Source organism: Canis aureus, chromosome 12, assembly GCF_053574225.1.
Source record: "Canis aureus isolate CA01 chromosome 12, VMU_Caureus_v.1.0, whole genome shotgun sequence".
Classification (NCBI taxonomy): Eukaryota; Metazoa; Chordata; class Mammalia; order Carnivora; family Canidae; genus Canis; species Canis aureus.
Genome location: NC_135622.1, coordinates 65,339,602 through 65,350,936, shown reverse-complemented (window position 1 = coordinate 65,350,936; position 11,335 = coordinate 65,339,602). Strand labels below are relative to the sequence as shown.

Below are 11,335 nucleotides of genomic sequence, written 5' to 3'. Positions count from 1 at the left end.
TAATTGAGACCCGGTTACTGTGTTCCACAACTGGACCTCACCTGGACCAGGTGACTCTGGTCCCCCTTGGGGTCTCACTCTGACCTGGTGACTGTGAATTCCACTTTGGCCTGACTTGGACCTGCTGACCCTGGTTGCCACCTGTGCCTCACCTTGAACAGTTGACTCTGGTTCTTTCAAGGCCCTCCCCTGTACCTGGTGATCCTGGTCCCAACCTGGGACTCACCTGGACCTGGTTACTGTGTTCCACACCTGGACCTCACGTAGACTGTTGTCCATGGTCCCCAGCCGGCCTCACATGGACCTTTGCCTCTGGTCCCCACCTGGGCCTCACGTGTACCTGGTAACTCTGGTACTCACCTGGGCCTCATCTGTTCCTGGTGACTCTCGTCCCCACCTGGGCTTCACCTGGATCTGGTGACTCTGGTCCCCACCTGGACCTCTCCTGGACCTGGTGACTCTCTTTCCAACATGGACCTCACCTGGATCTGGTGACTCTGGTCCTCAGTTTGGCCTCACCTGGACCTGGTGACTCTCATCCCCATTGTGACCTCAGACCTGGTGAATCTTGTCCCCACCTAGGCCTCACCCAGACCTGGTGACTCTTATCCCCAGTTGTACCTCAATTCAACCTGGTGTATCTTGTCCTCACGTGGGCCTCACATGGACCTGGGACTCAGCTGGATAGAGTGGCTCTGGTTCCGACATGGGGCTCACCTGATACTGGTGACTGTGGTCTCCTTCTATGCCTCACCAGGACCTGGTGATTCTGATCCTCATCTGGGAATTGCATGGCCCTAGTGACTCTGGTCCTCACCTAGGCATCATTGGGACCTGGATACTCTATTTGACACCTGGGCCTCACTTTGATCGGGGACCTCTGGTCCCACTCTGGGTCTCAAACTAAACTGATTACTCTGGTTCCCTTTCTAGGACTCACCCTTACCTGGTGACTCTGGTCCCCCCCTGGGCTTCACTTGGACCTGGTGAATCTGGTCATTACCGGCCCTCACCTGGACCTTGTGATTGTGGTCTCCACCTGGACCTCACCTGGATCTTGTGGCTCTGGTTCCCATATGGGGCTCTCCTGGACCTGGTTCCTGTGGTCTCCTTCTGGCCTCACCTGGAACAACACGACTCTGATCCATATTTGGGCCTCACCTGGACCTGGTGAGTGGGGTTGCCACCTGGGCCTCACCCATACCTGGTGAGTCAGGTCCCCACGTGGGCCTCACTTGGACCTGGTGAATCTGGTCCTTACCTGGTCCTCACCCGGACCTGGTGACTCTGATCACCACCTGGGCCTCACCTGGACCTGGTGAATGTGGTCTCCAACTGGGCCTCAACCTGTCCTGGTGACTTTGTTCCACACCTGGACCTGATTGCTGTGGCCTCCTTCTTGGTCTCACCTGGAACTGGTGACTCTGATCCTATCTGGGCCTCACCCAGATCTGGTGACTCTGGTCCTCACCTCGGCATCATTGGTACCCGGTTGCTCTGTTCCACACCTGAGTCTCACCTGGACATGATGACTCTGGAATCCCTCTGGGCCTCACACTGACCTGGTGACTCTCGTCCCCATCTGGATGTCATCTGGACCAGGTGATTCTAGTACCTCTCTAGGCCTCAACCAGACCTGGTGGCTCTGGTCCTCAACTGGAACTCACCTGGACCTAGTGAATATGCTCCCCACCTGGGCCTCATCTGGACCTGGTGACTCTGGTCCCTACCTGGGCATCATCAGGACATGGTTCCTCTATTCCCCACTGGACCTCAATTGGAACGGGTGACTCTGATCCTCAGAAGCATGCCTCAAATGCACCTTTCCACTAGCTGCATTCTTATGGCCATGAGAATGTAGCTACATTGTAAGTCAGGAGGTTCAATGTATACCACTCTACTGCACCTAGAGACACAAGTATTGAAGCCTGCAGCTAGCTCCTTTTGTCCTATGAGCTTCTGACCAACACGTCTAGTGAGGATGTTCGAAATTTCATCTGAAGGCCGTGTGGAGGGGGATCCCTGGGTGACGCAGCGGTTTGGCGCCTGCCTTGGACCCAGGGCGCGATCCTGGAGACCCGGGATCGATTCCCACGTCGGGCTCCCGGTGCATGGAGCCTGCTTCTCCCTCTGCCTGTGTCTCTGCCTCTCTCTCTCTCTCTCTCTCTCTCTCTCTGTGTGTGTGACTATCATAAATAAATAAAAATAAAAATAAATAATTTGAAGGCCGTGTGGAACTGTGAGGGACTGGGGGTGAGCTCAAGTCTCAGAAGAAAGTACCCTTTGGACACTGCGTTCCACTAGCTTCCCATGTATGGAACTTAGTGTGTAGCACCAATCCTAGAGAGCAGTTCCTCACATATCTCTGGATTGGGCTTGGAGACACTAGTCGTGTGGGCCAGCGCCTTCCACTAACCTCTCACACCCTTCAGTCACGATACAAGCCTAGGCCTGATAGGAGCAAAGTGTACCTGCAGTCAGCATGTGGGAGGTACAGGGAATAAGTTCAACTCTCAGAAGTGTGTATGCTTTACGGGCAGATGTCTGCTAGACAGTTATTGATGGGAGCTAGAACCGAGGTATACTCTAATTGAACAAGGACATTGGCAATCGCTGTATTGAACTCAGATACACGTGAGTACAGGCCTGTCACTTCCACATGCTTGTCACACAACCTCTTCCAGCACCTAACATAAAGATGCTAGGACCTAAGTCTACAGGCAGTCAGGAGGCGGGACGGTCCTGCCCTGACCTCAGCTCTTACAAGGAAGCATGCCTAGAAGTCAGCTTTCAACTAGCTGCGTTCTTATGGCAGTGAGAATGTAGCAGTATTCTAATTCAGGAGGTTCCAAGACTACCACTCTACTGCACCTGGAGATACCTTCCAGGTCTGCATTGTTCCACTTGCGTCTCATAACCTTCTGACAAAAGTCTATGGTGAAGATGTTTGATACTCATTCTGCAGGCTGTATCAGACCGTGAGGGACTGAGTGCGAGCTCAACTCTCAAAACTAAGTTGCTTTTGGAAAAGGTGTTCAGCTAGCTTCTCACCTATGGAACTTAGTATGTAGCACCAGTCTAAAACAGGAATTACTAGGAAATCGCTGGATTGACCTTGGTGGCACTAGTCTTGTGTGACGGGACATTCCACTTACCTCTCACCACACTTCCGTCACGCATCGAGTCTAGGCTTTTTAGAAGCGAAGTGTACCTGAAGGCAGGATGTTGAGGTAGAGATCATAAGCTCAATTCTCAGTAGTGTGTATGCCTGGGAGGCAGATTTCTCCTAACCCCTCGTACATGGGAGTTAGAACATAGCTACACTCTGATTGAAGAAGTCCGTTGGATATCGCTGTATTCAACTCAGATACACGTGAGTTCAAGCCCGACGCTTCCACATGCTTTTCTCACAACCTCTCCTAGCACCTAACACAAGGATGTTAGCAGCTATGTCTACAGTCAGGCAGGATGCGGGAGGGTCCTGCCCTGAGACAGCTCTCAAAAGGAAGCATGCCTCAAAGCCAGCTTTCTACTAGCTGCGTTGTTATGGCCTTCAGAATGTAGCACCACTGTAAGTCAGGACGTTCCATGTATACCACACTACTGCACCTGGAGAGACAAGCATTGAAGCCAGCAGCTAGCTCCTTGTGTCCTATGAGCTTCTGACAAACATGTCTAGTGAGGATGTTCAAAATTCCATCTGAAGGCTGAGTGGAACTGTGAGGGACTGGAGGTGAGCTCAAGTCTCAGAGGCAAGTACCCTTTGGACACTGTGTTCAACTAGCTTCTCATGTATGGAACTTAGTATGTAGCACCAATCTAAGAGAGCTGTTCCTCACATATCTCTGGATTGGGCATGGAGACACTAGTCGTGTGGGCCGGGACCTTCCACTAACCTCTGACAAAACTTCTGTCACGCATCGAGCCTCAGCCTGATAGGAGCGAAGTGTATCTGCAGTCAGCATGTGCGAGGTACAAGGCATAAATTCAAGTCTCAGAAGTGTGTATGCTTTGCAGGCCGATGTCTGCTAGACATCGAGGGGAGGTATATCCGAGCTACACTCTAATTAAACAAGGACGTTGGCAATCGCTGTATTGAACTCAGATTCACATAAGTACTGTCCTGACACTTCCACTCGCATTTCTCCAACCACTCCCAGCACCTCACGTAAAGATGTTAGCAGCTATGACTATGAGCAGGCAGGATGCGGGAGGGTCCTGCCCTGAGCTCAGCTCTCACAAGAGACCATGCCTAGAAGCCAGCTTTCAACTAGCTGCCTTCTAATGGCCGTGAGACCATAGCAGTCTTCTAACTCAGGAGGTTCGAAGAATACCACTCTACTGCACCTGGAGACACCTTCCAGGCCTGCAGTATTCCACTTGCGTCTCACAAGCTTCTGACAAACATCTCTGGTGAAGATGTTCAAAACTCATTCTGCAGGCAGTGGGAACTGTGAGGGACTGGGTGTGAGCTCAACTCTCGGAAGAGAGATGCTTTTGGACTCGTGGTTTAGCTAGCTTCTCACGTATGGAACTTAGTATGTAGCACCTGTCTAAGACAGGAATTACTAGGAAATCGCTGGATTCAGCGTGGAGGCACTAGTCTTGTGTGCCGGCACTTTCCACTTACCTCTCACAACACTTCAGTCACGCATCAAGCCTACGCCTGTTAGCAGCGAAATGTACCTGCAGGCAGGATGTGGGAAGTACAGGCCATAAGCTCAACTCTCAAAAGTGTGTACGCCTGGGAGGCAGATGTCTGCTACCCACTCGTACATTGGAATTAGAAACTAGATACACTCTTTGAGGAAGGCCGTTTGAAATCGCTGTATTCAAATCACATAAGCGGGAGTATAGGCCTGACACTTCCACATGTATTTCCCGGCCTTCTCCCAGCACCTAACATAAGGATATTAGCAGTTATGTCTACGGGCAGGCAGGATGCTGGAGGGTCCTTCCCTGAGCTCAGTTCTCACAAGGAAGCAGGCCTAGAAGCCAGCATTCTACTAGCTCCTTCTGATGGCCGTGAGAACGTAGCAGCATTGTAAGGCGGGACGTTCCATGAATACCACTCTACTGCACCTGGAGACACAATCATTGAAGCCTGCAGCTGGGCCTTGCGTCCCATGAGCTTCTGACAAACATGTCTAGTGAGGATGTTCGTAACTGCATCTGCAGGCAGTGTGGAACTGGGAAGGACCGCGTGTCAGCTCATCTCGCAGAAGGAAATTCCCCAGAGAGAGAGCCTTCAGCTAGGTACTCAGGTTGGAAGTTAGGATGTAGCTCCCATCTGAGGGAGGAATTCCTAGGAAGTCACTGGATAGAACTAAGAGACACTTGCTTCTTGCAAAACTTGCGTCCTGTATCGAACGAAATCCTTTGGAAGTGAAGCGTACAGGCGGTCAGCATGTGGGAGGTACAAGACATAGTTCAATCCAAAGGAGTGTGCATGCCTTGGAGGCAGCTGTCCGCTAGGCACGAAATTGACAAGGCAGACACTTGGTTTTCACTCCGGTACTGTCCCGCATACAATGAAATGGTGTGGAACAGTAACGCACAGGCAGTCAGGATGGGGTAGGTACAGGCCACAAGCTCAACTCTCAGAAGTGTGCATGCTTTGCAGGCCTATGTCTGCTAGACACTTAGCGAGGCGAGGTATACCCGAGCTACACTCTAATGCAACAAGGACGTTGGCAATCACTGTATTGAACTCAGATACACGTGAGTGCAGTCCTGACACTTCCACTTGCATTTCTCCAACCTCTCCCAGCACCTAACATAAGGATGTTAGCATCTACGACTACGGGCAGGCAGGATGCGGGAGGATCCTGCTCTGAGCTCAGCTTTCAAATGGAAGCATGCCTCGAAGCCAGGTTTCTACTAACTGCGTTCTGATGGCCATGAGAACGTGGCAGCATTGTAATTCAGGATGCTCCATGAATACCGCTTTACTGCACCCGGACACACAACCTTGAAGCCTGCAGTTTGCCCCTTGCATTTCATGATCTTGTGAAAAACATGTCTAGTGAGGATGTTTGTAACTGCATCTGCAGGCAGTGTGGAACTGGGAAGGACCACGTTTCAGTTCATCTCCGAGGGGGAAGTTCCCCAGAGAGAGAGCTTTCAGCTAGGTACTCAGTTTTGGAAGTTAGTATGTAGCTCCCATCTGAGGGAGGAATTCCTCAGAAGTTGCTGGATTGAACTAAGACACATTTGCCTCTCGCAAAACTTCTGTCCCGTATCGAACGATATCCTTTGGAAGCGAAGCGTACAGGCGGTCAGCATGTGGGCTTTACAAGCCATAAGCTCAACCAAAGGAGTGTGCATGCCTTGGAGGCAGCTGTCCGCTAGGCGTGAAATTGACAAGGCAGACACTTGGTTCTCACTCCGCTACTCTCCCGCATACAATGAAATGCTGTGGAAGCAGAACGTACAGGCAGTCAGGATGGGGGAGGTACAGGCCATAAGCTCAACTTGCAGAAGTGTGTATGCTTTGCAGGCCGATGTCTGCTAGACACTTAGCGAGGCGAGGTATACCCGAGCTACACTCTAATTGAACAAGGACGTTGGCAATCGCTGTATTGAACTGAGATACACGTGAGTACAGTCCTGACACTTCCACTCGCATTTCTCCAATCTCTTCCAGCACTTCACACAAGGATGTTAGCAACTATGAGGCTGGGCAGGCAGGATGCGGGAGGGTCCTGCCCTGAGCTCACCTCTCACAAGAGAGCTTGCATAGAAGTCAGCTTTCAACTCGCTGCATTCTAATGGCCGTGAGACCATAGCAGTTTTCTAACTCAGGAGGTTCGAAGAATACCACTATACTGCACCTGGAGACACCTTCCAGGCCTGCATTATTCCACTTGGGTGTCACAAGCTTCTGACAAACGTCTCTGGTGAAGATGACCTAACCCTCGCCCTAACCCTAAACCTAGCCCTAACTTTAACTCTAACCCCTAACACTAACCCCTAACCCTAAATCACACCCTAACCCCTAACCCTAACTACAAACGTAGCCGAACCCTAACTCTAACCATAACCCAAACCCCAACTCCTAACCTCCTGCCATAATCCCTAAAGTCTAAACCCTAACCCTAACTCTAACTCCTGTCCCTAACCCAAACCCCCATCCTAACTCCTAACCACTGACCCTTACCCTTATCCCTCACCCTAACCTCTAATCTGTAACCATAAGCATAATCACTAACCCCTAACATCTAACCTAAGCCTAACCACAAACCACCTCCCCTCCCCTGACCCTACCATTCATTCTACCCATTCACTTACCCTATGGTTCTGAGGAGTCCCTTCTGACATGGACGTGGCCCCCAACGTCGCCTCCAGAGTCCTCCAGGGGGTCCTGAGGAAGCCGGGCTCCTGTGAATGCGGACGTGGCCCCACGTGTTCCAGAGTCATAGTCAGTGGGTCCTGAGTACTCCGGGTCTCCTCTCAACGTGGAGTATGCCTCCTCTGGAAGGAGGAGGAACATCCTTCTGGATGCCTCACATCCTCTGGAAGCCTCACAGCAGGTTCTCAGGAGGCCGGGGGGTCCTGTCAGCCTGGACATGGCCCCATGTCCCCTGAAAACTCACCGCGGTCCTGAGGAGGCTGTGGGTTCCTGTCAGCCTAGACGCAGCCTCATGTGTCCCGAAGACAAAGTGCAGGTCCTGAGGAGGAGGTGGGTCCTCTCAGTCTTGACGTGGCCCCACATTTTCCACAGCCTCACCATAAGACCTGAGGAGGCTGGGGGCTCTTGTCAGAATGGACGTGGCCCCAAATCATCCGAATCATTCACAGCGTGTCCTGAGGAGGCTGGAGACTTCTGTCAGTGTGGATTCGGCATCCACATTTTTCTTAGGCCTCACCACAGGCTCTGACAAGGCTGGGGTCTTCTGTCCGCATGGACGCATCTCCATATTTCCCGAAGTCTACACCGGGGGTCCTGAGGACATCAGCGTCTGGTTGTGTGGACATGGCCCCACGTCCTCCCGAAGCATCACCGCAGGTCCTGAAGCGGCCCTCTGAGGTGGCCGAGGCTCCTGTCACTGTGGATGCGGCCCCCAGCTTCCAGAAGACTCAACTTATGTCCTGAGGGGCCAGTTAGCTCCTGCCAGAGTGGACGCGGCGCACCATCTTTCAGAAGCCTCCCCACATGTTCTGAGGCGGCCCAGGGGCTCCTGTGAGGGTGGATGGGGGCCCACATCTTACTGAAGCCTCCCCGCGGGTCCTGAGGCAGCCCAGGGGCTCCTGTCAGGGTGGGTGCGGGCCCACAATTCCCTGAAGCCTCCCCGCAGGTCCTGAAGCAGTCCAAGGACTCCTGTCAGGGTGGATGTGGGCCCACATCTTCCTGAAGCTTCACCGTGTGTCCTGAGGAGACCGGGGCTCCTGTCAGCGTGAACGCTGTGCAATATCCCCCTGAAGACTCCCCGCACATTCTGAGGAGGCTGTGGCTCATCAGCATGGACATGTCCCCACGTCTTCCTCAGGCCTCCCCAGCACAGGCTGGCTCATGTTAGTGCAGGGAGGCGAGGCCTACTGCACATGCCTGCCCCTTGGGCGGTGCCTGGGCTTGGGCGCCCCCTGCGGGATCCTCAGGCACTACAGGAGGCTGTGAAGGAGGCACGTGCTCATCCTGGGGCCCACCTCTGCCTCCTTCCAGGCTCCATCTGTGGCCTGTTAGATTCGGAAACGTCTGACTGAAAAGGAGCCCAACACACAGCTTCCCCAAAAATACTTAAGGATAAAGAATTGGAGCCCAAAAGACGCAAAATGAAATGTGGACCAGACTTTTACCACGTCCTGTAAAACTCACTCAACCCTCTTCCACTGTGGGCGGGACGGCGGGCTGGTGCAGACACCATGGAAACAGTGTGGAGGCTCCTCCGGAAGTTACAAATAGAGCTGCCCTGCGACCCGCATGTGTAAAGCCTGGAGCTCACTCCGAAGATACAGATGCAGTGAGATGTGGGACAACGGCACCCCAATGTCCACAGCAGCCAGGTCCACAGTAGCCACAATATGGGAGGACCCTCGGTGCCCTCTGGCAGATGATGGATAAAGAGGATGTGAGATAGATGATGGCCATAGGGAGCGGAATGGTACTCACCTATCAAAGAGCAGGAAATCTTGCCATTTGCAATGACGTGGGTAGAAGTAGAGGGATCATCTTAAGTGAAATAGGTCAGTCGGAAAAGAGAATGACCGTGTGGTGTCATTCATAGGTGGAATTAAAGAAGCAAAGCAGATGAACATCTGTGAAGGGAAGAAAAAACAAATAAGATGAAAACAGATGCAGGAAATACAGACTCTTAATTATAGAAAACAAACTGAGTGTTGCTGCAGGGGAGGGGACAAGGGAGAGGATAACAGGGGACTGGCATGAAGGAGGGCACGTGGTGTCATGAGCACTGCGGTTTTCTCCAACTGGTGAATCCCTGAATTCTTCCTCTGAAAGTATAATACACTATACGTTAATTAATTGGGTTTAAATTAAATTAAGTTAAAAAATCAGTTGTATCAGAGCACGTTTCCTTCTGGACTCTCGGTTCTGCTCTTTCAGCTTATGCTGGGACCAACCCTCGTGGGTCTAGTTTGTTTAAGTAGGCATCAGGCCTCATCCATGGACCAGCCCAGGGCTAGAAATAACGACCCAGAGATCAGGACCAGAGGTGAGGTCAGGAGTCGGATGCTTAACCGACGGAGCCAGGCGGGGTCCCGAGGACAACACTGCTTTATCCTGTGTCTCTGTGACATCGTTTGAAATAGGAAAGTGCTGCGTCCCACTCTGTCCTGCTTCTCCAATACTGATTTGCTCTCCGGGGTCATTTGTGGGGGCGGATGGATGTTATGGGTTTTTTTTCCTATTTATAGGATCTGCCACCATGATTTGACAGGAATGACATTGAAAGAGAGGGTGGCTTCAGGAACTGAGGACATTTTCACAAGATGAGGCTCCCAAACCACGAGCCGAAGATGGCCTCCCAGAGCCTGGTATGGCTCAGTACACAAGTCTTCTGCTCCTTTGGTTCAGTCTCATTATTTATTCTCTGTGATGCTCCTGAGAAAGGAGTCACATCCGTCATTTCCTTCCTGAGTGCTCATTGTCAGGACACAGCAAGCCCCAAAATAGAATAAAAACTGAGCCCAGGCCAAATGCAGGAAGCCCCTATTAGAACAGATCTCAATGCCCTTGAAGGCCCCATATCAAAATGTAAACAGAATTTGAGGAACTCTTCCAGCCCTTCTGGAGGTCCGTGAGACAAGCCCTTAAAACTAAGCTAAAACCCAACTCGGGGTCCAGGTCCCTGCTCTGCTGTGTTGGGTTCGTGTGTACTTGAACACAAGCTCGAGTTTGGAAATCAACCCTCATTTGTTTGCATTGGTGTCAACTCTGTAGTGGTTTCTCAGATTCGCAATCTTGGGCACAACACCCCATGTCCCCTCCCACCTGGGCTGAACCCCTATGCCCTCCAACCCAGGCTGTCCCTCAGTCACCTCCCCGCCCACTACAGCTGGGCACAGGCCCTCACGCAGTTCCACGGGCACGGTGGGCACTCCCACCATTCCCGGCCTCCCAGAGGAAGGAAGGAGGTTTCTGCAGGACACACTCCCATGGTTGCCCCAGGGCTCCCTGACCAGCAAAGCAGCTCATGACAGGTCAGGGTCTGTATCCCTGATGCCTGCTCCTCCTCCCCGGTTTTCCCACAGGAAATGAAGGAGGAGGCCCTGGTACTCCTCCTAGGAAATCACGCAGGTAGACCTGGACGTCAACAGGACATTCAGCAGTCACATCATGGTTTGGTAATACTACAGGGTAGGGTGAGGCTGAGGGGCCAGGGGGGATCGGGCTCCGGGGGAGGACCAGGGGCTTCTGGGTCGGGAACACAGGGCTTCCGAGGCTGGGAGAAGAACAGCAACAGCAACACACAGCTGCATGGTAAGGTGCTGGTGATGTACACCGAGCCCCCTCCCCCGGGTTCTCAGGGATGAGGAGGCCACTAGGATGGGGCCTCCAGGGGTTGCCATGTGAGCTGAACCCCAAAGGTGTGAGGGACGATCCTCTGAAAAGCAGGGTGCAGGCCGTGGGGGGCAGTAAGGGGACCTGGGGGCTGGGTGTATGGCTGTGACTGGAGGAGGACACACATCGATCCGATGAGGGTCAGATGGGTCAGGGTGACACCCCCTCTCAGTGCTTTATATATTTCTAAATTCTATGCATTTAATTTGAGACAATTTGCAATTTGTAAACATACATAGTATGATGACCCGAGATATTGCCCCCAGTCCAGCCAGGGCCCTGCACTGACCACACGGGGACCCAGGAGCAGGTGTC

General features: G+C 52.5%; 1 long non-coding RNA gene across 1 annotated transcript; it reads left to right on the top strand.

The window, feature by feature from the left end:
- The first annotated feature begins 568 nt into the window (after positions 1-568).
- On the top strand, positions 569-2,179 carry LOC144324747 (uncharacterized). Its single transcript, XR_013390176.1, has 3 exons — positions 569-726; positions 934-1,602; positions 1,911-2,179. It is a non-coding gene; the product is annotated as an uncharacterized LOC144324747 (long non-coding RNA).
- The last annotated feature ends 9,156 nt before the right edge of the window (positions 2,180-11,335 follow it).